The 26,012-nt window shown below is 50.3% G+C and overlaps 1 pseudogene; it reads left to right on the top strand.

Moving 5' to 3' along the window:
* The first annotated feature begins 10,519 nt into the window (after positions 1 to 10,519).
* LOC144120397 (uncharacterized) lies at positions 10,520 to 24,609 on the top strand (annotated as a pseudogene).
* Positions 24,610 to 26,012: the final 1,403 nt, after the last annotated feature.

Here is a 26,012-nt window from a genome sequence, read left to right as displayed (position 1 = left end):
GCATCAACAGGCGCCTGCTGACGCCATAAAAAGCGGGGCACGCAATCGGCTTGCTCAGTTCGGGAGCGGTGCAGCGGCGGTCACACACCTCAAAACGTATTCCTCCTTTGCAGCTGACAGCGCAGTGACACCTACCCTGACCGGACTGTCTACCGGGCCGGGCCATCTACGCATCTTCTGGTATCGTCTGGCTCTGCTGCGCATCAGGAGCTCGACAACGACGACTGCGCATCAACAGGCGCCTGCTGTCGCCATAAAATGCGGGGCACGGAATCGGCTTGCTCAGTTCGGCAGCGATTCAGCGACGGGCACACACCTCAAAACGTATTCCTGCTTTTGCAGCTTACAGCTCAATGACACCTACCCTGACCGGACTGTCTACCGGGTCGGGCCATCAACGCATCTTCTGCCTCTGCTGCGCATCAGGAGCTCGACAACGACGACTGCGCATCAACAGGCGCCTGCTGACGCCATAAAATGCGGGGCACGGAATCGGCTTGCTCAGTTCGGCAGCGATTCAGCGGCGGGCACACACCTCAAAACGTATTCCTGCTTTTGCAGCTTACAGATCAATGACACCTACACTGACCGGACTGTCTACCGGGTCGGGCCATCAACGCATCTTCTGGCTCTGCTGCGCATCAGGAGATTGACAACGACGACTGCGCATCAGCAGGCGCCTGCTGACGCCATAAAACGCGGGACACGAAATCGGCTTGCTCAGTTCGGCAGCGGTGCAGCGGCGGGCACACACCTCAAAACGTATTCCTGCTTTTCAGTGACACTTCCCCTGACCGGACTGTCTACCGGGCCGGGCCATCTACGCATCTTCTGGTGTCTTCTGGCGCTGCTGCGCATCAGGAGCTCGACAACGACGACTGCGCATCAACAGGCGCCTGCTGACGCCATAAAAAGCGGGGTACGGAATCGGCTTGCTGAGTTCGGAAGCGGTGCAGCGGCGGACACACACCTCAAAACGTATTCCTGCTTTTGCAGCTGACAGCCCAGTGACACCTACCCTGACCGGACTGTCTACCGGGCCGGGCCATCTACGCATCTTCTGGTGTTCTCAGGCTCTGCTGCGCATCAGGAGCTCGACAACGACGACTGCGCATCGACAGGCGCCTGCTGACGCCATAAAACGCGGGACACGGAATCGGCTTGCTCAGTTCGGCAGCGGTGCAGCGGCGGGCACACACCTCAAAACGTATTCCTGCTTTTCAGTGACACTTACCCTGACCGGACTGTCTACCGGGCCGGGCCATCTACGCACCTTCTGGTGTCTTCTGGCTCTGCTGCGCATCAGGAGCTCGACAACGACGACTGCGCATCAACAGGCGCCTGCTGACGCCATAAAAAGCGGGGTACGGAATCGGCTTGCTGAGTTCGGCAGCGGTGCAGCGGCGGACACACACCTCAAAACGTATTCCTGCTTTTGCAGCTGACAGCGCAGTGACACCTACCCTGACCGGACTGTCTACCGGGCCGGGCCATCTGCGCATCTTCTGGTGTTCTCTGGCTCTGCTGCGCATCAGGAGCTCGACAACGACGACTGCGCATCAACAGGCGCCTGCTGACGCCATAAAAAGCGGGGTACGGAATCGGCTTGCTCAGTTCGGCAGCGGTGCAGCGGCGGGCACACACCTCAAAACGTATTCCTGCTTTTCAGTGACACCTACCCTGACCGGACTGTCTACCGGGCCGGGCCATCTACGCATCTTCTGGTATCTTCTGGCACTGCTGCGCATCACGAGCTCGTCAACGACGACTGCGCATCAACAGGCGCCTGCTGACGCCATAAAAAGCGGGGTACGGAATCGGCTTGCTGAGTTCGGGAGCGGTGCAGCGGCGGACACACACCTCAAAACGTATTCCTGCTTTTGCAGCTGACAGCGCAGTGACACCTACCCTGACCAGACTGTCTACTTGGCCGGGACATCTACGCATCTTCTGGTATCTTCTGGCTCTGCTGCGCATCAGGAGCTCGACAACGACGACTGCGCATCTACAGGCGCCTGCTGACGCCATAAAAAGCGGGGCACGCAATCGGCTTGCTCAGTTCGGGAGCGGTGCAGCGGCGGTCACACACCTCAAAACGTATTCCTCCTTTGCAGCTGACAGCGCAGTGACACCTACCCTGACCGGACTGTCTACCGGGCCGGGCCATCTACGCATCTTCTGGTATCGTCTGGCTCTGCTGCGCATCAGGAGCTCGACAACGACGACTGCGCATCAACAGGCGCCTGCTGACACCATAAAAAGCGGGGCACGCAATCGGCTTGCTCAGTTCGGGAGCGGTGCAGCGGCGGGCACACACCTCAAAAGGTATTCCTCCTTTGCAGCTGACAGTGCAGTGACACCTACCCTGACCGGACTGTCTACCGGGCCGGGCTATCTACGCATCTTGTGGTATCTTCTGGCTCTGCTGCGCATCAAGAGCTCGACAACGACGACTGCGCATCAACAGGCGCCTGCTGTCGCCATAAAATGCGGGGCACGGAATCGGCTTGCTCAGTTCGGCAGCGATTCAGCGACGGGCACACACCTCAAAACATATTCCTGCTTTTGCAGCTTACAGCTCAATGACACCTACCCTGACCGGACTGTCTACCGGGTCGGGCCATCAACGCATCTTCTGCCTCTGCTGCGCATCAGGAGCTCGACAACGACGACTACGCATCAACAGGCGCCTGCTGACGCCATAAAATGCGGGGCACGGAATCGGCTTGCTCAGTTCGGCAGCGATTCAGCGGCGGGCACACACCTCAAAACGTATTCCTGCTTTTGCAGCTTACAGATCAATGACACCTACACTGACCGGACTGTCTACCGGGTCGGGCCATCAACGCATCTTCTGGCTCTGCTGCGCATCAGGAGATTGACAACGACGACTGCGCATCAGCAGGCGCCTGCTGACGCCATAAAACGCGGGACACGAAATCGGCTTGCTCAGTTCGGCAGCGGTGCAGCGGCGGGCACACACCTCAAAACGTATTCCTGCTTTTCAGTGACACTTCCCCTGACCGGACTGTCTACCGGGCCGGGCCATCAACGCATCTTCTGGTGTCTTCTGGCTCTGCTGCGCATCAGGAGCTCGACAACGACGACTGCGCATCAACAGGCGCCTGCTGACGCCATAAAAAGCGGGGTACGGAATCGGCTTGCTGAGTTCGGAAGCGGTGCAGCGGCGGACACACACCTCAAAACGTATTCCTGCTTTTGCAGCTGACAGCCCAGTGACACCTACCCTGACCGGACTGTCTACCGGGCCGGGCCATCTACGCATCTTCTGGTGTTCTCTGGCTCTGCTGCGCATCAGGAGCTCGACAACGACGACTGCGCATCGACAGGCGCCTGCTGACGCCATAAAACGCGGGACACGGAATCGGCTTGCTCAGTTCGGCAGCGGTGCAGCGGCGGGCACACACCTCAAAACGTATTCCTGCTTTTCAGTGACACTTACCCTGACCGGACTGTCTACCGGGCCGGGCCATCTACGCACCTTCTGGTGTCTTCTGGCTCTGCTGCGCATCAGGAGCTCGACAACGACGACTGCGCATCAACAGGCGCCTGCTGACGCCATAAAAAGCGGGGTACGGAATCGGCTTGCTGAGTTCGGCAGCGGTGCAGCGGCGGACACACACCTCAAAACGTATTCCTGCTTTTGCAGCTGACAGCCAAGTGACACCTACCCTGACCGGACTGTCTACCGGGCCGGGCCATCTGCGCATCTTCTGGTGTTCTCTGGCTCTGCTGCGCATCAGGAGCTCGACAACGACGACTGCGCATCAACAGGCGCCTGCTGACGCCATAAAAAGCGGGGTACGGAATCGGCTTGCTCAGTTCGGCAGCGGTGCAGCGGCGGGCACACACCTCAAAACGTATTCCTGCTTTTCAGTGACACCTACCCTGACCGGACTATCTACCGGGCCGGGCCATCTACGCATCTTCTGGTATCTTCTGGCACTGCTGCGCATCACGAGCTCGTCAACGACGACTGCGCATCAACAGGCGCCTGCTGACGCCATAAAAAGCGGGGTACGGAATCGGCTTGCTGAGTTCGGGAGCGGTGCAGCGGCGGACACACACCTCAAAACGTATTCCTGCTTTTGCAGCTGACAGCGCAGTGACACCTACCCTGACCAGACTGTCTACTTGGCCGGGACATCTACGCATCTTCTGGTATCTTCTGGCTCTGCTGCGCATCAGGAGCTCGACAACGACGACTGCGCATCAACAGGCGCCTGCTGACGCCATAAAAAGCGGGGCACGCAATCGGCTTGCTCAGTTCGGGAGCGGTGCAGCGGCGGTCACACACCTCAAAACGTATTCCTCCTTTGCAGCTGACAGCGCAGTGACACCTACCCTGACCGGGCTGTCTACCGGGCCGGGCCATCTACGCATATTCTGGTATCGTCTGGCTCTGCTGCGCATCAGGAGCTCGACAACGACGACTGCGCATCAACAGGCGCCTGCTGACGCCATAAAATGCGGGGCACGGAATCGGCTTGCTCAGTTCGGCAGCGATTCAGCGGCGGGCACACACCTCAAAACGTATTCCTGCTTTTGCAGCTTACAGCTCAATGACACCTACCCTGACCGGACTGTCTACCGGGTCGGGCCATCAACGCATCTTCTGGCTCTGCTGCGCATCCGGAGATTGACAACGACGACTGCGCATCAACAGGCGCCTGCTGACGCCATAAAAAGCGGGGCACGTAATTGGCTTGCCCAGTTCCGCAGCGGAGCAGCGGCGGGCACACACCTCAAAACGATTTCCTGCTTTTGCAGCTGACAGTCCAGTGACACCTACCCTGACCGGACTGTCTACCGGGTCGGGCCATCAACGCATCTTTTGGCTCTGCTGCGCATCTGAAGCTCGACAACGACGGCTGCGCATCAGCAGGCGCCTGCTGACGCCATAAAACGCGGGACACGGAATCGGCTTGCTCAGTTCGGCAGCGGTGCAGCGGCGGGCACACACCTCAAAACGTATTCCTGCTTTTCAGTGACACTTACCCTGACCGGACTGTCTACCGGGCCGGGCCATCTACGCATCTTCTAGTGTCTTCTGGCTCTGCTGCGCATCAGGAGCTCGACAACGACGACTGCGGATCAACAGGCGCCTGCTGACGCCATAAAAAGCGGGGTACGGAATCGGCTTGCTGGGTTCGGGAGCGGTGCAGCGGCGGACACACACCTCAAAACGTATTCCTGCTTTTGCAGCTGACAGCGCAGTGACACCTACCCTGACCAGACTGTCTACCGGGCCGGGCCATCTACCTATCTTGTGGTGTTCTCTGGCTCTGCTGCGCATCAGGAGCTCGACAACGACGACTGCGCATCAACCGGCGCCTGCTGACGCCATAAAAAGCGGGGCAAGGAATCGGCTTGCTCAGTTCGGCAGCGGTGCACCGTCGGGCACACACCATAAAAAGTATTCCTGCTTTTGCAGCTGACACCGCAGTGACACCTACCCTGACCGGACTGTCTGCCGGGCCGGGAAATCTACGCATCTTCTGGCTCTGCTGCGCATCAGGAGCTCGACAACGTTGACTGTGCATCGACAGGCGCCTGCTGACGCCATAAAAAGCGGAGCACGGAATCGGCTTGCTCAGTTCGGCAGCGGTGCAGCGGCGGGCACACACCTCAAAACGTATTCCTGTTTTTGCAGCTGAGTGCGCAGTGACACCTACCATGACCGGACTGTCTACTTGGCCGGGACATCTACGCATCTTCTGGTATCTTCTGGCTCTGCTCCGCATCAGGAGCTCGACAACGACGACTGCGCATCAACAGGCGCCTGCTGACGCCATAAAAAGCGGGGCACGCAATCGGCTTGCTCAGTTCGGGAGCGGTGCAGCGGCGGTCACACACCTCAAAACGTATTCCTGCTTTTGCAGCTTACAGCTCAATGACACCTACCCTGACCGGACTGTCTACCGGGTCGGGCCATCAAGGCATCTTCTGGCTCTGCTGCGCATCAGGAGATTGGCAACGACGACTGCGCATCAACAGGCGCCTGCTGACGCCATAAAAAGCGGGGCACATAATCAGCTTGCCCAGTTCCGCAGCGGAGCAGCGGCGGGCACACACCTCAAAACGATTTCCTGCTTTTGCAGCTGACAGTCCAGTGACACCTACCCTGACCGGACTGTCTACCGGGTCGGGCCATCAACGCATCTTCTGGCTCTGCTGCGCATCTGAAGCTCGACAACGACGGCTGCGCATCAGCAGGCGCCTGCTGACGCCATAAAACGCGGGACACGTAATCGGCTTGCCCAGTTCCGCAGCGGAGCAGCGGCGGGCACACACCTCAAAACGATTTCCTGCTTTTGCAGCTGACAGTCCAGTGACACCTACCCTGACCGGACTGTCTACCGGGTAGGGCCATCAACGCATCTTCTGGCTCTGCTGCGCATCTGAAGCTCGACAACGACGGCTGCGCATCAGCAGGCGCCTGCTGACGCCATAAAACGCGGGACACGGAATCGGCTTGTTGAGTTCGGGAGCGGTGCAGCGGCGGACACACCTCAAAACGTATTCCTGCTTTTGCAGCTGACAGCGCAGTGACACCTACCCTGACCAGACTGTCTACCGGGCCGGGCCATCTACGCATCTTCTGGTATCTTCTGGCTCTGCTGCGCATCAGGAGCTCGACAACGACGACTGCGCATCAACAGGCGCCTGCTGACGCCATAAAATGCGGGGCACGGAATCGGCTTGCTCAGTTCGGCAGCGATTCAGCGGCGGGCACACACCTCAAAACGTATTCCTGCTTTTGCAGCTTACAGCTCAATGACCCCTACCCTGACCGGACTGTCTACCGGGTCGGGCCATCAACGCATCTTTTGGCTCTGCTGCGCATCTGAAGCTCGACAACGACGGCTGCGCATCAGCAGGCGCCTGCTGACGCCATAAAACGCGGGACACGGAATCGGCTTGCTCAGTTCGGCAGCGGTGCAGCGGCGGGCACACACCTCAAAACGTATTCCTGCTTTTCAGTGACACTTACCCTGACCGGACTGTCTACCGGGCCGGGCCATCTACGCATCTTCTGGTGTCTTCTGGCTCTGCTGCGCATCACGAGCTCGACAACGACGACTGCGCATCAACAGGCGCCTGCTGACGCCATAAAAAGCGGGGTACGGAATCGGCTTGCTGAGTTCGGGAGCGGTGCAGCGGCGGACACACCTCAAAACGTATTCCTGCTTTTGCAGCTGACAGCGCAGTGACACCTACCCTGACCAGACTGTCTACCGGGCCGGGCCATCTACGCATCTTCTGGTATCTTCTGGCTCTGCTGCGATTCAGGAGCTCGACAACGACGACTGCGCATCAACAGGCGCCTGCTGACGCCATAAAAAGCGGGGCACAGAATCGGCTTGCTCAGTTCGGCAGCGATTCAGCGGCGGGCACACACCTCAAAACGTATTCCTGCTTTTGCAGCTTACAGCTCAATGACCCCTACCCTGACCGGACTGTCTACCGGGTCGGGCCATCAACGCATGTTCTGGCTCTCCTGCGCATCAGGAGCTCGACAACGACGACTGCGCATCAACCGGCGCCTGCTGACGCCATAAAAAGCGGAGCACGGAATCGGCTTGCTCAGTTCGGCAGCGGTGCAGCGGCGGGCACACACCTCAAAACGTATTCCTGTTTTTGCAGCTGACTGCGCAGTGACACCTACCCTGACCGGACTGTCTACCGGGCCGGGCCATCTACGCATCTTCTGGTATCTTCTGGCTCTGCTGCGCATCAGGAGCTCGACAACTACGACAGCGCATCAACAGGCGCCTGCTGACGCCATAAAAAGCGGGGCACAGAATCGGCTTTCTCAGTTCGGCAGCGGTGCAGCGGCGGGAACACAGCTCAAAACGTATACCGGCTTTTGCAGCTGACAACGCAGTGACGCCTACCCTGACCGGACTGTCTACCGGGCCGGGCCATCTACGCATCTTCTGGTATCTTCTGGCTCTGCTGCGCATCAGGAGCTCGACAACGACGACTGCGCATCAATAGGCGCCTGCTGACGCCATAAAATGCGGGGCACGTAATCGGCTTGCCCAGTTCCGCAGCGGAGCAGCGGCGGGCACACACCTCAAAACGATTTCCTGCTTTTGCAGCTGACAGTCCAGTGACACCTACCCTGACCGGACTGTCTACCGGGTCGGGCCATCAACGCATCTTCTGGCTCTGCTGCGCATCAGAAGCTCGACAACGACGGCTGCGCATCAGCAGGCGCCTGCTGACGCCATAAAACGCGGGACACGGAATCGGCTTGCTCAGTTCGGCAGCGGTGCAGCGGCGGGCACACACCTCAAAACGTATTCCTGCTTTTCAGTGACACTTACCCTGACCGGACTGTCTACCGGGCCGGGCCATCTACGCATCTTCTGGTGTCTTCTGGCTCTGCTGCGCATCAGGAGCTCGACAACGACGACTGCGGATCAACAGGCGCCTGCTGACGCCATAAAAAGCGGGGTACGGAATCGGCTTGCTGAGTTCGGCAGCGGGGCAGCGGCGGACACACACCTCAAAACGTATTCCTGCTTTTGCAGCTGACAGCGCAGTGACACCTACCCTGACCGGACTGTCTACCGGGCCGGGCCATCTACGCATCTTCTGGTGTTCTCTGGCTCTGCTGCGCATCAGGAGCTCGACAACGACGACTGCGCATCAACAGGCGCCTGCTGACGCCATAAAAAGCGGGGTACGGAATCGGCTTGCTGAGTTCGGGAGCGGTGCAGCGGCGGACACACACCTCAAAACGTATTCCTGCTTTTGGAGCTGACAGCGCAGTGACACCTACCCTGACCAGACTGTCTACCGGGCCGGGCCATCTACGCATCTTCTGGTGTTCTCTGGCTCTGCTGCGCATCAGGAGCTCGACAACGACGACTGCGCATCGACAGGCGCCTGCTGACGCCATAAAACGCGGGACACGGAGTCGGCTTGCTCAGTTCGGCAGCGGTGCAGCGGCGGGCACACACCTCAAAACGTATTCCTGCTTTTCAGTGACACCTACCCTGACCGGACTGTCTACCGGGCCGGGCCATCTACGCATCTTCTGGTATCTTCTGGCACTGCTGCGCATCAGGAGCTCGACAACGACGACTGCGCATCAACAGGCGCCTGCTGATGCCATAAAAAGCGGGGTACGGAATCGGCTTGCTGAGTTCGGGAGCGGTGCAGTGGCGGACACACACCTCAAAACGTATTCCTGCTTTTGCAGCTTACAGCGCAGTGACACCTACCCTGACCAGACTGTCTACCGGGCCGGGCCATCTACGCACCTTCTGGTGTTCTCTGGGTCTGCTGCACATCAGGAGCTCGACAACGACGACTGCGCATCGACAGGCGCCTGCTGACGCCATAAAACGCGGGACACGGAATCGGCTTGCTCAGTTCGGCAGCGGTGCAGCGGCGGGCACACACCTCAAAACGTATTCCTGCTTTTCAGTGACACTTACCCTGACCGGACTGTCTACCGGGCCGGGCCATCTACGCATCTTCTGGTGTCTTCTGGCTCTGCTGCGCATCAGGAGCTCGACAACGACGACTGCGGATCAACAGGCGCCTGCTGACGCCATAAAAAGCGGGGTACGGAATCGGCTTGCTGAGTTCGGCAGCGGTGCAGCGGCGGACACACACCTCAAAACGTATTCCTGCTTTTGCAGCTGACAGCGCAGTGACACCTACCCTGACCGGACTGTCTACCGGGCCGGGCCATCTACGCATCTTCTGGTGTTCTCTGGCTCTGCTGCGCATCAGGAGCTCGACAACGACGACTGCGCATCAACAGGCGCCTGCTGACGCCATAAAAAGCGGGGTACGGAATCGGCTTGCTGAGTTCGGGAGCGGTGCAGCGGCGGACACACACCTCAAAACGTACTCCTGCTTTTGGAGCTGACAGCGCAGTGACACCTACCCTGACCAGACTGTCTACCGGGCCGGGCCATCTACGCATCTTCAGGTGTTCTCTGGCTCTGCTGCGCATCAGGAGCTCGACAACGACGACTGCGCATCGACAGGCGCCTGCTGACGCCATAAAACGCGGGACACGGAGTCGGCTTGCTCAGTTCGGCAGCGGTGCAGCGGCGGGCACACACCTCAAAACGTATTCCTGCTTTTCAGTGACACTTCCCCTGACCGGACTGTCTACCGGGCCGGGCCATCTACGCATCTTCTGGTGTCTTCTGGCTCTGCTGCGCATCAGGAGCTCGACAACGACGACTGCGCATCAACAGGCGCCTGCTGACGCCATAAAAAGCGTGGCACGGAATCGGCTTGCTCAGTTGGGGAGCGGTGCAGCGGCGGGCACACACCTCAAAATGTATTCCTGCTTGTGCAGTTGAGCAAATTTTTTTCTAATCCCTTTCATTACTTTACAACTTGTGCGCCCCCTGCCGAATTGTGCCCTATATTTGCATCTTTTTGGTTGTTTTCTGTGATGACGAAAGATGCGAAAGACTTATCAAGGAAGCTTGATGAATTCCGAAGAGAGAGGCGCGTTGAAATGCGCACACTGAAGGACAGTGTCAAGTTTTGCTCGGACACTTGTGATAATGTCGTAGAAATTCAGAAAGATATTAAGGGGTTATGGTAGGGTTAACCCCGCAAGAAATCGATTTTGCAATTTTCGCACAGAAAAATCGACCGCACTCTAAGGAACGAACCTGCGGAAGCGCGACCTCGAGCACACGCTCAAAGCGGTTTAAATGTCGCGCCAAAGTGTACCGCGCTCTCTGGCGTTTAAAAATGGCGGGCGGTCGTAGGAGGCCGGTTTGTTTATAGTTGTCTTTCGCGGATTTCTTCCTTTTCGCGCGGCTTTTTTCGCTTGTGTCTGTGTGTGTCAAGTAAGTAGTATATATTAAAAGATCATGTGCTGTTGAAAGTATTTATTATATAGCAGTGGTGCCGCTAGTGGCGCTCTTGTAGCGTGTGTCGTCTTTCCATGCGTCTTTGTTTTCTTCCCGCCATTACGGTTGTTGGCGCGTCTGTTTGGATTTTCAAACCTATTACTTGCGCAGAAGATGGCCCGATCGTCCATCAAATGGTCCAAAAAGAGAACTTTCAAAGGAAATCGGTTCACGAGCAAGAAGGGCCATGAGAATCCAGCACGACGAAGCGCAAGGCTGTCGAAACTTGGTGAGAGAATAGGCGGTGAATCGTTCGATGTAGACGGCGCAAGTACAACTGGATACCGTCTGGTCGACATCGCTCTTCTCCGCAGCTTCTTTCGAGATGTTGCTGTGTGCAAAAAGTGCAACAAGGGACATATCGTTTTGGAAGAAGCTATTGAGAGGCGGCGCGGTTTGGCATCCTTCATAAATGCAACCTGCAGCGAGTGCGATGCCCTGTATGTACTCGAGACATCCAGGCGCACTGCTGGCAACGTCTTTGAAGTGAATCAAAGGTTCGTTTATGCTCTTCGTACCTGCGGAAAAGGACTGGCATCTGGTCGCATCATGTGTGCTGTGCTCAATCTACCGCCACCGCCAACAAAGTTTGCGTCGTACAACGCCCGGATTCTTGACGCATCCACGACCACTGTGAGCAATAGTATGGCAAAAGCTGCCGAAGAACTGAAGAAAGAGGCCTCCGCCTACCCTGGAGAGCTGGAAACTGCGGTCACAGTGGATGGGACATGGCTGAAGCAGGGTTATTCACTACATGGCGTCGTAGCTGCATTATCGGCCGACACAGGTAAAGTGCTGGACATTGAAGTAGAATTCAAGTTCTGCAACATGTGTGCCCGCAACCTTCACTCAGATGCAAACTTGAGCGAATGTAGAGTTACCTACGATGGGCCATCAGGTGGAATGGAATCTGTTGGAGCTGTAAAAATCTTTGGACGATCTGTTTAAAAGCACCAACTAATGTACACAAGTTACATTGGTGATGGAGACAGCAAGGCGTACATTTCTGACAGAGACTCCCAGCCCTACGTGAAGGCTACACACTAAACTCGAATGACACGAGATGGGAAGTTTATCTGTGTTCGTCCGCTTTAAAACACCGCATCGCCAGACGGGAACACCGGTAAAACGGTGCACATGATATCATAAACACCGAAGTAACACCAGCTAGAACTGACGGTGTGCTAACGAGGTCCGCAATCGTTCATCAGCCGTCTCTAACGGAGTGGTTGTCGCCATTCGGAACCTTCCGAACGGTGTAGAAAAAAACACCGTAAGGCAACTGAGACGGAGAGAGGTCGAATTCCTACTGCTGTTCAAAAGAACGCGCCAGGGGAACTGTGTACTTTTATCTGTTTCGCTTACTTCCGGAACGAAGCAGCAAGTTTTGGTTTCGGTCGAGATGCAGTCGACAGCAGGCGGCGCAAAGGATCAGAAGACGGCGAGAGAGTCGTGACTCGTGAGTGCGGACGCTGTGACAGAAGCGGCGTAGGCTCCAGGCCTAGCACAACACCCTCTAAATACTTTCTTCAGGCCTCTCCAGGCCCTCCTTTCCACACGCGCTACGTCACGCCAAGTGTCCGGTCAGGCTGCTCACCAAGCGCGGCTCCGCTCCGCTCGGTTGTCTCCCTCGATGTGCTCGCGCTTGCCCGGGCAAGCACAGACACGAACGCAGTCTTGCAGTGAGCGTCTAGCTGCTGCTTGAGTCTTTCAGCCTGGCGTTGGGTGCATTTCCGTTCGCTCCTCGCACGGCTGTGTCTGTTTCGTGTGGCCGTTTCTTGTGTGGCGTGCGTACCTGTGCTAGCGCACGAATGGGAAACTGATTGCCTGCCGTGTAGCGAGTGCAACTTCGTGAAACATGGGCCGGTGCTGTGTTCCCGGGTGCCGCGGGAACTACCAGAATGGTCCCAAAGTACGTGTTTATTGCTTCCCAAGAGACGAAGTACGAAGAAAAGCCTGGTTGCGAGCCATTCCACGGAAGGATTTCACACCTACAGAGCATTCGAGGGTAAGACTCTGAAATATTGCTTAATAGGCGCTGGTAATTATCTTAGTTGTGAGCTGTCGCTCCCGGAAAGGCATGCTGTCTTTGTAGGCAATGATATCACTTCTTACACTTATGTATGAATTGTCCAGGAAGCATTTAGTTCTGTGGATGTGCATAAGGCTTGTGTAAAAGCTGTGTAAATATGTAAAAGCTGTTCACTATTCAGACTCTTTTTACTTAGTGTTTTAGGCAATGGAGAGTCATGGCGAATGGCCTTGCTTCATTTTCTCGTGCAGGTGTGTGAACTGCACTTCCACGCAGGCGACTTCATTACGACGTTGTCACACCAAGATGAACTGACAGGGAAAATAATAGAGGTGAAGCGTGACAGGCTACAGTTGAAGATTGATGCTGCGCCTTCTGTTTTTCCAAACTGCCCAAAATACTTGTCCTCAACGCCTGGACGGAGTGAATCGCCAGAGACGAAAAAAGCAAGAAGGGAAAACGCTGCTTTGCAGGAGGCTATGAGGAAGTCACTTCAGTCTAATGAGCTTGAACAGAAAAGAAACAAAGTTTCATCTTACGAGGAGTTCAAATCTAAGTTGCCTGGAATCTGCAACACGAAATTCTGGACCGTTTCTGTCGATGAGCAGTGCGTTAGGTTCCTTCTCATCGAGAATGATCCTTCACCTAATGTGAAATGCGCCTTGGTAGTTCTCCCTGATCTGTCACTTTCTGTTTTCTTGAATGGAGTGAAGCTTCTGTCGCTTCCTTCAGGCAGGATTCTGCCAGCTCAAGTATGCGACACCTCCAGCCTGTCCTTGCTGCTAGAAGAACTCGAGATAGGCTTGCATAATATACCTGAGGTGACGAAAGAGTCGAAACATACTAAAGTATTGCAGTTTGTCGGTTCACTGCTTGCAGACCTCATTGAGGACAGTGATACGACGAAAGAACAGTCTTCTTTGCTGAAATTTCTGGTTGAGCAGATAGAGCTTCTCCTCGCGAAACAGCATGTGTATAGCGCAGAGCTGCTGGTATTCGCCAGTATTTTGAATTCAATTTCTCCTCACGCATATCACTTCACAAGAGCTGCATCAAGAATCATTCTGCCCCATCCTTCCACACTGCGCCGTGTTTGCTCAAATTACAAAGCTGACCCTCTTGTGGAGCAAAATCAACCGCACTGTCTTTCCTACATCCGAGAACGAGTCAAATCAATGAAAGACCACGAGAAGACAGTGACCCTGATGATCGATGAGATCCACATAAAACCATACTTCGACTACAAAGGGGGCACAATAGTAGGATCGTCGGTTCATTCAACGGAACCAGCAACAACAGCCCATGTGTTCATGGTACAATCACTCCTTTCTGCAAACAAGGACGTCATTCACATATTACCTGTGAGCAAACTGAGCGCAGAAATTTTGCACGAGCATGCTAAGAACATAATCATTAATGTTGAGAAAATGGGGCTCAAAATTATCGCTGTGATAACGGACAACAATGCTCTGAACCGCAAGATGATGTCGTTATTTGCTACAAGTCCTCAGGTGAGCATTGTCTATCCCCATCCAGCCGATAACGCTCGCCCTCTTTTCTACGTGGTCGATCCTGTGCATCTCTTGAAGTGCATTAGGAACAATTGGATTAACCAGAAAAACCCTGGAACATGCCTCTATTTCCCTGAAATGGACTTGAGTGGAGCAATGCCCGAAGGGCCTCCTCGTATGAAAGCTGCTTCTTTCGCAGCTGTGCGGCAGCTTTATTCTTCAGAGAAGACGTCGCTTGTGAAGGCTGCTTACAGACTGAACGCAAAAGCCGTGAATCCAACCTCAATGGAGCGGCAAAATGTAAAGCTCGCTCTCGACGTCATTAATCAGTTTGTTTCAAATGCCCTCAGGACACATGGTTCCGCGTTCAAGATTCCTCAAGCTGAGTCGACTGCTCTTTTCATTGACGTTATCCTCACATGGTGGCAAATAGTCAATGTTAAGACCCCTTGCAAAGGCCAGAGGCTAAGGGACAGCATGCAAGACCCTGTAAGGTCTGTTGATGACACACAGTTAGCTTTCCTGAGCGGCGTTGTGGACTGGTTGGACGCTTGGGCAAGAATAAACATCACCAGTGGCTCGCTGACGAAAGAGACTCACAGTGCTTTGCGACTGACATGCTATTCTCTGGTAGAACTCTCGCGCTACTGCTTAGAAGAACTTCACTTCAAGTACGTACTGCTGGGCAAATTTCAGACGGATGCGCTAGAAGACCGGTTCGGCCGTTACCGCCAGCTGGCAGGATCACAGTACCACATTTCCGTGCGTCAGCTCTACGAATGTGAGAAGAAGCTTCGTCTTCAAAAACTTTTGACATTTCCACGCGAGGAAACAGAGTTTGAAGACGTAAGTGAGGATCTTGTCCCATGCAACTTTTCTGTGGCTGTCAGCGACGACGATATTACACACGCCCACTCTGACATGGATGCTATTGTCTACATTGCAGGATACGCTGCTCATGCTGCTTTAAAGAAGCTTTCATGTTCTGCTTGCTTCAGCACATTGGTGATTGAAAATCGAGAGATCGAAGCGGAAAATACTGCCATGATAGCTAACCTGTCGAGAGGAGGGCTGAAGTTTCCCCAGCCATGCACAGTTCACATGGTACTGATGACTAAACTAGTTGCAGAGAAGTTGTCTTTTGGAGCAACCGCGGAAGATTTTCTCTCCTGTAGAAATCAACGTGGTGTCGTGATTTCACAGACGATTTCCCTCCTGGACGAACACGACATTGAGACATGTGAAAATGGCCACACTGCACAAACTCTCCTGCGCTTGGTAGTACGCGTTGCAACCAACGTTGTTCTAAACAACTTTTGCAAACTAAGAAATGATGCCATACAAGACAATGCGCAGCAGAAGGCCGCAGCCCGGAAAGCAGCAACGCTTAAGAAGAAGTAAGTTTTATTCCCAAGCAATAAAAATGCTTTGCGCACACTTCATTGCTGGTGTCTCGTCGTTTTTTATTGTAAGGGTCAGATTAGCTGTACAAATACTCAACAGCGCAACATTATTGTGAGTGTCATTATTGCTGTGTGTGAAAGCTTTAAGCAAAACACAATACAGAATAAAACTAACACAATGCGCAGTAGACGGTGTTTTTTTTTTCAATGTTCACGAACTTCTACTTTAACAACTAGATATACGCATGTGCGGTCTGTGCGGATGGATTTTACCGCACGGCAGACATCATGTACGTGATAGAACCTAATAATTAGATGATTAATTGAAATTAACTAATCAATTTTTTATTATAATGACCAATAATGCGAAATTGGCGGCCGTATGCTAAATTGTTTATTATAAAAAACTGTATTAGCAGCTCGAACTTTCTTGACAATAAGGTGTTCTGCAATAAAAAAAATATATAAAGCAGATAAAATGATAGCCTAAGGCGCGCACAAACTAGCGAATTTCTTTTCTGCAGCAACGACAAAAATGAAAATGAAGGAATCACTTATAAGGCAGCTACGTACGGCAGTACCCGAATAGTGCAGACGGGCGCGGCGCGCTGAAATCGCGGAGCGCGGGGCCTGCACGGTCCCTTGGCGTGACGTCACGCGGCCGGTGGAGAGGCCTTAGCATTGAGAGGGTGTTGCCTAGCAGCGCCAGCGGGGCCGTGTCGGATTGCGTCGCAGAATTGACCGCAGCGGGTTCTCTGGAGCCTCTCTTGGAACGGATATCGTGAGCGGCAACTGTGTGTTTGCCGCTGCTGGTTTTCGATGCGCGACGGAGAAAAGAAAGATGGATGCTTAACCGAGTTCACTGAAGTGGATATCGTAAACGACGGCTGAGCTTGCCCCTCGCGCTCTGGTTTGTGAATGGCGGTATGGCGTCGTTGTGAGCGAATTGAGACAAGCGCTGGCTTTCCCGCGCCTTTGGCCAGCGGGAGAGAGATTTCTACCTCGACACTGCTGCCCGGAAGGATATTCTTGAATCCCTGCCGTCTCACATCCGTCTCGCCGTCATGGTAAGTGATTTTGCGTCTTAAATATCGTTGTACGATAAAGACAACGTGAGCAGGCTTGTGTAGAGCGCTGAAGCACTGTGCTGCGGAATGGAGCAAAACATTAGCGCAGTTTTCTGAACGGCGCGCTGCCAGTGTATGGGTTGTTTTATATGACTATGCGCCAGCGCTTGGGCACCTGCATTGTCAGTCAATCCCACTGCCTGCGTTATAAGTTCGCCTTCATTCCGCAAAGCACCGCACGAGCGCTGTGTAGTACAAGTCTGCTTGCGTCTGCACTGAAGTACACCTTGCAAGTGGCTGTATGTTTTCGGCTTTGTTATTTTAGTGCCATCCGAAGCATTTGTGTCATTTAAGTTTGGATATGTGCAGCATTTTTGGCCACTCTTAATTTCATGCATGTTCGCAGAACGAGGTATGCGGCATCCCTGTTAACATAAAAAAAATCAGGTCGCTTTTTCTAAAATGCCATGGTTCCCCACAAAAAACATAATTTTGCTTATCGTGCGCGTCGCAGCAAATTTATGAATATGCTCAAAGCTTCTGAAGTGTATACTTGTATTCTGCCGTCATAGATTCGGCCGCCACATTTAGAATTCCAATCTGATTATTTGTTGCTTTCAGTCAATGGCGCAATCTCTTTGTCACTGGAACACGAGTGAAAGCGAGAAAGCAACAGCAGTCAGTTCTTGCCTTATGTTCTGCGGTTCATTGCGGCATAACTTCGATGGGTGCAGTATAAACGTGCTGTCACTATTTCTGAAAATATAACAGCTGCTTTAATTTCAAAGCATCACATACTTCATTGCCTCCCTCACCTATCATTACTGGAGTCATTAATTCGAACGACATACATTTTATTCATAATGTTTTGTTTGGTATCAAACCTGACTGGACATTGTTCTATACAGGTTCTTTATGAAGAACTCCAAGGTTGCATCAGTTTAATCTACAAGCAGTGCCAAACAGTTTAGAGTTAAGTCGCAAAGAAAGATGCCCCCTGCAACACTTGTAGGTATATTTGTGCAAATTATTGGTGGACATAGGCAGGAACTGAAATTTTTGTACGAAAATAGCAGCTCATTTATCCGAGCATCTGATGACTACCTTTTAGGCACAGAATGTTCTCAAGTTTAGTCATTGATGTCACGAGCCTTAGCAAGGCTTGGGTTTTGTGATTATTTTAGAATGGGGCTGGCACAAAGCCTTGGTGTTTCGTTATCTTGCAAAGAGGCGGGATGCAAACAGTGACAGTAAGGAGCTGCTGACCCCCTAGGGATTTTCGTTAAAATTCAGGCAGTGTTGCTTGTGCAATTAAAAAAAAGACAATAGTAGGAATAAGGACCCAATGTAACTGCTGCAACTATGCTCAGTTCTGTAAATAGAGTAATTTCATGACTAAACCAGATACAGCGTACTGACACGCTGCTATTTTGGGATTTGCATTGCTACTGCCTCACTTTCACGCGTGTTCACTACCACTCTTTTCAAATAACCAGTAATCCAATGTTGAGACGGTTGTGGTTTTTTTAGACTTGCACGAAATTATGGAGAGGCGAATACCGTTATTTGCTTTTGCGACTGTTTTTTTTTTCATTTTATTGACAAATGGTAATGAGGTCTGGATACGGTGCAGCTGTTTTTTATTTTAAGTTGGAAAAGAGTGTTTCGTGTTGTAGTCTTCGATGGCATCCAATCATTGTGGAGTGCTACTTCACAAGCTGTGTATAATGGCAAAATACACTTTGCACAATACTATACCAGTTTTGTATTTTAGGTTTTCATTATACACACGCAAATATGATTCATGGGGAGTACTGATTGTTGCATCCCGGGCTGTTATAGGTGCTCAAAATGTGATTCCCTAGAGAACATTTGCTTCTTCGATGCTCAGCAAAAATTCCTGTAGTCGCGATATGTATCAAATGTCACGGATAAAGCAAGAGTGGTAGATTTCGTGTGCAGCTGTACCTTTCGAATACGCACTTTGTATCACGCTCCCTTATGAGCAGTGGCTCACCATTGTTTCTTTACCCTCTAGTTTGATTACAGTTAGGCTGTTGCTGCACTGGTTGCAATTAAATGAGATTGAGCAGCTCACTTGTCTTATAGCTAGAATATGGTTTTCAAATCTTTGGCAGGGAGGCAATTGAAGCATTTTGTTTAACTTTTGCATAGTTGTGGTGGCCCACTAAATGTGATCATGGCTCTAATGGACAAATCATATGTACAGTTGCACCTCTGTAATATGGACACTTTGGTTTCCGAGCAAAATTCTCGCAAAGTGATTCATCCATACTAATGAATCATGAATGAAAAAAGTTTTGATACAAAACCTGTCACCAAGGTCTCCTGCACATAGTGGTGGGCAATGAAGTTGAAGCTAGACAGTGTTGATAGCTCCAAGTACATTAGCCTGGTTACCATTATCTTTAAAAATCGGTCAGTGACATGTTTGAACCTCGCATTTCTTTGACTTTATTCTTGAAAAAATTGGGTTGAGCTTGGTTTTTCTATGCAAAATTTCTCACTTTGAGGAGGGGAGACCACCCCCTCATGAATTCATCCCTAGGATAGTGTAGTCATAATGTGCATTACACTGAAATGCGACAGTATTTTTTTGCACTTCTACAAGTGTTAGAAACGTCAGTGATATTTCGTTTTTAATTCTGCAGGACCAAGCGCTTACAGCATGCCTCCTCACCTATCAAGCCGCAGTTTTCCTGTTCATTGGCCATCACCCTGGAGTGAAAACATCATCGCTTCTGTGGGGATTCTGCTGTTTGCAGCCTTCTGGGTGTTCCGTTTGGAAAATCTAAAGAAGGCACTCTGTCTCCCCGCCGCGGTGGCTCAGTGGTTAGGGCGCTCGACTACTGATCCGGAGTTCCCGAATTCGAACCCGACCGCGGCGGCTGCGTTTTTATGGAGGAAAAACGTTAAGGCGCCCGTGTGCTGTGCGATGTCAGTGCACGTTAAAGATCCCCAGGTGGTCGAAATTATTCCGGAGCCCTCCACAACGGCACCTCTCTCTTCCTTTCTTCTTTCACTCCCTCCTTTACCCTTCCCTTACGGCGCGGTTCAGGTGTTCAACGATATATGAGACAGATACTGCGCCATTTCCTTTCCCCCCAAAACCAATTATTATTATTCACTCTGTCTGCTGACCTTTCTTGAGAGTGCTTTTAGATATTTGGCTTAAAATAAACCACGCTTCGATGGTTTTGACCTCATCAGTTTTTAAAAACCACTTCGTCTTTCCTTCACAGCTGCCTCTTCTATCTGCCTGTACATGTTTTACATGTCTAGTTTTTTAGTACTGTTTGGAATACTGGTAGTGGAACACAAACTGTGCTGCTATAACTCATCAATGTTAACATGATACAGTTGGCCAGAGCGAAGAAAAAGGAAAACAATATCAGCATGAATCTGTGAGAAAACTGATGTATAGCCTTTGTCAAAAAGTACAGGGCCAAAGGGCTTGGCTTCTAAGCCGTGTAATAAGGCCTCTGAGCACCCATGGATGTCCAACATTCACGGTGGTCAGGGCAAGATTTTCTGTACCTTCAAGAGACCTGGAATGCTAGCAATGCACAACAAGGCTCAGAAGCGAATTCCTTGGGTTCTAAACTTCGACAAATGCTGTACTCGCATTATGTGACAGCATGGAAAGACATGACAAGCAGGAATAGCAACATTTCGTTGACCCTAAGAATCATCACCCCACTGGTTTCTTGTCCCTGCATGGGCTAGTCATGGTTTTTATCTTTTTGCATCTAGCTCGGACAGCTTCCTGGGAGCACTGTCAGCATTTTGTAATTTTTTTGTTTTTAATCGACTTCCCGTTCTGCCACAAGACACATTTGCTAGCATTTATACATATCCTTTAATGAGAAAAAATAATGGTGATAATGGATTTGGTGAACAATTAAGTTTTCAAGCAAATATGCGCTTAGACACAGGTCTTCAGAAATTCAAGTACTTATTTAATCACAAAGTTACTAGTCCTTAGTCTGATCAGTTGCCATGGGAACTTTTCTGAAATTTTTCTTCACTTCGTCCTAAAGTGAAGGTGATGAATGCCTTTCTCGCGATCAAAGAGAATGCCTGTGTCCTGAGCGCTTTGACCTTAGGCCATGTGTTTTTGCTTTGCTTGTAGTGCGCACAGTCACCTAATACCAGGTTGACTAATTCCTTGTGTTTCAGCATTAGTCAGTACTTGTTAGCTAGATTGAAAAGCATGTGTGCATGTGTTTCTGTAGTCTAATTTTTTCCATATAAGTTATGAGTGCTGCATTTTATTTCCGACAGGCTCCTTCATAACACCATCTGACGGGCTAGTTGGTTGCGATCCGTATGTATCAGCAGCGCGAACACATCAGCGCTCTGTACTATCTTCTCCTTCTTCCTTTTTGTGTTCGCGCTGCTGATACATAAGGCTCCTTCAAATGTGTGGCTAACATATCTTTCGGGGCACATAAACTTTCTCTAGAGCATAGGCCTCCATATATGGAGTGTAAAGTTTTGTTTTGTGTTCTTTTTATGTGATTCTGTTAAATTGAATGTATTGTATACGTTTTCTTAGGTTATGTTCATCTTTTGTGTTTCTCAAGAACAAACACAAACATTAGAAGTTGGATACCTGTGATATTTTACTGTAGATTTAGTGGGCTGCTTTAGGATGTCTGTTTAGTATTTCTTTTACTGTAGTTTGTAATCTGCATCTTGAAGTTAGCCACTTGGAATTAGCCACTGGGAATTGTCTGGTGCATAATATTTTTTTAGCTAATCTTATCTGACAGCACCAGTTATCCTGAAGTGTAGCGAAGAAGTTTTCAAGTCAACTCTGCTTTGTTGAATTTCAAGATTTGCTATTGTATCGTTTTGATTACATTTAGGTGCTGATTTCAAGTTAGTCCCTATCTCTAATACCTCTCTATGAATTGTGGTTTCAAATGTTGTTTTGTTTATTGTCCTCCATTTAAAAAAATAAAACTGTAATCTACAGGTCTTTGTTACCTTTTCTTTACTTTACGCAGGCTCTTCAATTTCTTTTCAATTGAATAAGCTTGACATGGTAAGCAGCCTTTTAATGCTGCTGGTGTTAATATTTCAGATATGTTAGTAGGTTAGTAACTGACAATTGTGATAACCCAGTGCTATTTGCAGCGGTGGTCTGCGTAATTCAGTATTTTCGAACATGCAATGGAATGAATGTAAGTCGCATGCGCAAGTTAAATATATATATATATATAGTGATTATTTATTTAAAATAACAAAAAGGAAGGTAAAAGATGTTTGCTCACCCCGGCATCTGCCATCACTAAACGGCGGCACCTGAGCTGGGGTAGCAAAAATATAGGATAGCAGGCAGTTTGAAGAAGTGAAACAAAAGAGGTGAGGGGATAGCAGGAAAGAGCAAGTTAAATTGCGAACAGTGTTTTGAGGACGTGCTAGTAACAATCTTCTGTAAAATGCTTAAAACTGCAGTCACGAAAAAAAAATGTCTAACAAACTTGCACAGCTACCTTGCACTATGAAGGTAAAATCCAAGAACTATATTTTTGTTCGAAATTAAAACCACGGAGCACAAGCTATATGCAATGTTTTTGTGTAATCCTTACTGCGAATCCTGCTTTTATCGACTTTGAGGACTTACAGACTGGATGAAAATAGTGCTCGAAAAATATTTTCAGTGCGCGAGAGGAGCACGGAATTCAAAATTTTCTTTAAAAAGGTCCATTATGGACTGCACAAATAAGTAACAGTAATGAACGAATTTTAAGGATACAATATACAAATGCATTCTTTTTAAAAACTTCTAAAGGCAGAGAGATGGCAAACATTTGTCGAATGTGGAGCTGCCCGCAAGTGGCTTGTGCACCATTCAGGTTCTTTAACTTCAGGGATTCGGTTTTTGGACCACAGTGAAGAGATGGTATACTTTTACGAGAAGAAAAATGTGTTGCATGAATTTGGCACGTAGATCCATTACCACGGTCTTACTTTCAGTTTCATTGCCTGTCATCTGCCCAACTCTGCTTTTCTTGCCCATTGCGAACCACCCCGTCAAGATACTTTCGGCTAGCGCCGGAGTCATGGTTTGTGTATTTTTTACAGAAGTGCCGTATACTCAACGGAGTCAGATTAAAGACGTTTCCCTGCCGCCCCCGCTGGTCTCGTTTTGTTTCCGCGATGTACGGCAGTACGCTGCGACGTGACTGGAACGTCGAGTGTATGCAAGGCGCCACGATCGTGCAGCGCAGGCATCCAGGAGGAGGTGAAAACAGCGGTCCGATGCACTTTGTCTCCAGCGTTCTTGCCCTGTTCCTTACAGTACTACTTCGTAACGGCATGGACGGAACGGGGCTGGTTGTTATATCTGAAAATTGAAGTTCGATTTGGCTTTGTTCATGATTACAAAACGCATTCGAACCTGATTATTGTGATTAACTAACTAGCACCGTTCCGCCTATATAGTTAGCAGTTCTAGTAGCCCTGTAAGAAAGAGCAAAAATGCAATATAGAAAAACGTACCGCTGTCATCACCTCCTCCTAGATGCCGGCGTTGCAAAATCGGCGCCTGCATAAACACGACACCTCAGCCACCGCTCAGCGTATCGCCGCGGTTGAAACCTCCCATTGCAAACCGGAAGGGCATCGTATTTTCTAGTGTAAATACCTACACCAAATATACTCCCATTGTCAACCGCAAGTGCTTCGTATTTTTTGGTGTAAAAATTTACACCCAATCTGCTCCCTTCGCGAACCTAAGTCCTCCGTATTTTTTGGTGCTGAAATCTACCCCGTCTAACGGTGTATATCGAACCTCGATTTGGGAAGACGCTAGAGGGCAAGCCAAAAACACCCATCTGGGTTGATTTGTGTTTAGTGTGTATAGAAAAACATGAATGTGTAGGACATGTCCAGAAGCGAATGGGCACCAGGCTCAGGAACATCAAGGAGAATGAGAAGGGGAAAAAGCTTGCCGATGGTCTGCCACTTTCCGGGAAAGGACGCCTCACAGAAAAGGACATCGACTGCCTTCAGGTTTACTATGGCAAAGCTATTCGGGGAGATACAGGCAGTTTGGATATTATGAGACGAGCTGTATGGGCGATATACTTTCATACGTTATCCACAGATACCAAGCCCAGCCACGGACTCTGCCCGAAGGGGCCATCTTCATGGTGTGGGTACAACCGCAGCCTAGTTGAGGGAAACATTGAGACCTACTCCCACAAAACTGCATTCCTGAGGCCGTGATGGACGTCATCAAGACGGTGTTCAAGGCTTGGTCAGGTCCAGGTCTTCTGAGCAAATGTCTTCATGGGCGAACACAGAACACCAATGAGTCGCTCAACCAACTCATCTGGTGCCGCTGCCCTAAGACGACATTTGTCAGTTCTGAAACATTGAAGACAGCAACTAACGATGCTGTAGCCTACTACAATGACGGTAATTCTGCGCGTAAAGCTGTTCTGGAGGCCCTTGGAATTGTTCCAGGTGTGTTTTGCAATGTTGCCCTCGACAGGATGGACAAAGAGCGTATTAACAGAGCAGAATTCTATGGTTCTGCCGAGAGCAAGGAAAGGCGACGGATGAAAAGAAACATTAAGAGGAGTATTGGAGGCATGCAAGAATGTCAGGAGTGACATGTATTCTCCTGGGGCATTTTGAGCATCCATAGGCAGTATGAGAATATAAAACTTCATTTTTCTCAAATTGCGTTTTTTATTCATCAAATTCAATATACCTTTTCTCATAAAGTGCGCATCCGATTCCAATGAAACTTTGCACGCATATGCTAAAACAAGTCATAAATAATCTCAACTAAAAAATTACTGATGGTAAGAATGACAAAAATGAAAAAAAAATTAAGGTACACCCTCTGTGGCTCCATGTACGCAGTGATATTTTTTTTTGCACAAACTCCGTAGAAGATCTGATACCTTTTAGTTCAGATCTAACCTGTGGGTATTTAGAATAAAATCGCCTAATATCAACACATGTCTCTGTATGGTTGCAGAGAAAAGGTACACTGAATTTTTAAACACACCTGAAAATTTGGAAGTGGGCCACAGAAAAGGTGTGCCATCTAGACACAAAGTGTCTCATGGTGTATCCAGGGGAATCTTTTGTGAGCACGCGGAATGTGACGCGAATATCTGTAACCGTTTATAAAATATTACTTTAAAACTAATATGCACCATTTACCCTACCATACCCCCTTAAAGAACTAAAGGACGACATTAAACAACTCATTCGAAAAGACAGAGAACTTGAAGAGAAAAATCTGGTCTTGCAGGCTCGAGTTGATGTCCTAGAACAGTACCAGAGGTCGAACAATCTAGAAATCAAAGGACTACCTGAAAGCTGTAATGGAGTGGCTGCAGTTAAAGCCATAGCTGAGACACTGGTTGAGGAACTTACAGGTGCCGATATTGACATATGCCACAAAGTTGTAAGTACGAATTCCAGTGACAAAAACGTAATCATCCGCTTCACTCGCCGGTCTAAGCGAAATTGCATCTTGGCAAAGGCACGGAAGACACGCCTAACAACTGAGTCTCTTGGATTTGATGGCCCAAGCCAGTCAATTTTTTTAATGAACTCGAACAAATAAGGTCCTGCTTGGTGCTGCTATTTCTAGTAAGAAGGCAGCTGGCTGGAAATTTTTTGAACGAGCAATGGCAAAATTCTTGCAAGGCAAAGCGAAACGTCAACGGTTCTACGCATAACGTCAATGCGTGATTTCCATCTCATGACATCTGCAACCGTAGACTCCTCAGCAACCGTTGACTCCTCATTAGGTAAAATGGGTGGCAACTGTAGAAAACTTCGACAAACACCCAAATGCCTGTCCCAGTTCTTCCCACAGATTTAAAAAACCTACCTTGGAATTGACCATCTTTTCGACGCTCCCCTGAAATGCTTTCATATTAATGCCGTCTCAATGCAACAAATTTGATGAATTTTCCATGGTACTGGCAAGTTTTGGTCTCTAGTTTTATGTACTCATGATATCCGAGACGTGGTATGTAAATGACCATGTGTTCACGTTTCCCTCATGCGAAATTTCT

The sequence above is a fragment of the Amblyomma americanum genome, chromosome 2, assembly GCF_052857255.1.
Source record: "Amblyomma americanum isolate KBUSLIRL-KWMA chromosome 2, ASM5285725v1, whole genome shotgun sequence".
NCBI classification, from domain to species: domain Eukaryota; kingdom Metazoa; phylum Arthropoda; class Arachnida; order Ixodida; family Ixodidae; genus Amblyomma; species Amblyomma americanum.
The sequence above is the reverse complement of the archived record's forward strand: the minus strand, read 5'-3'. Positions and strand labels throughout refer to the sequence as shown.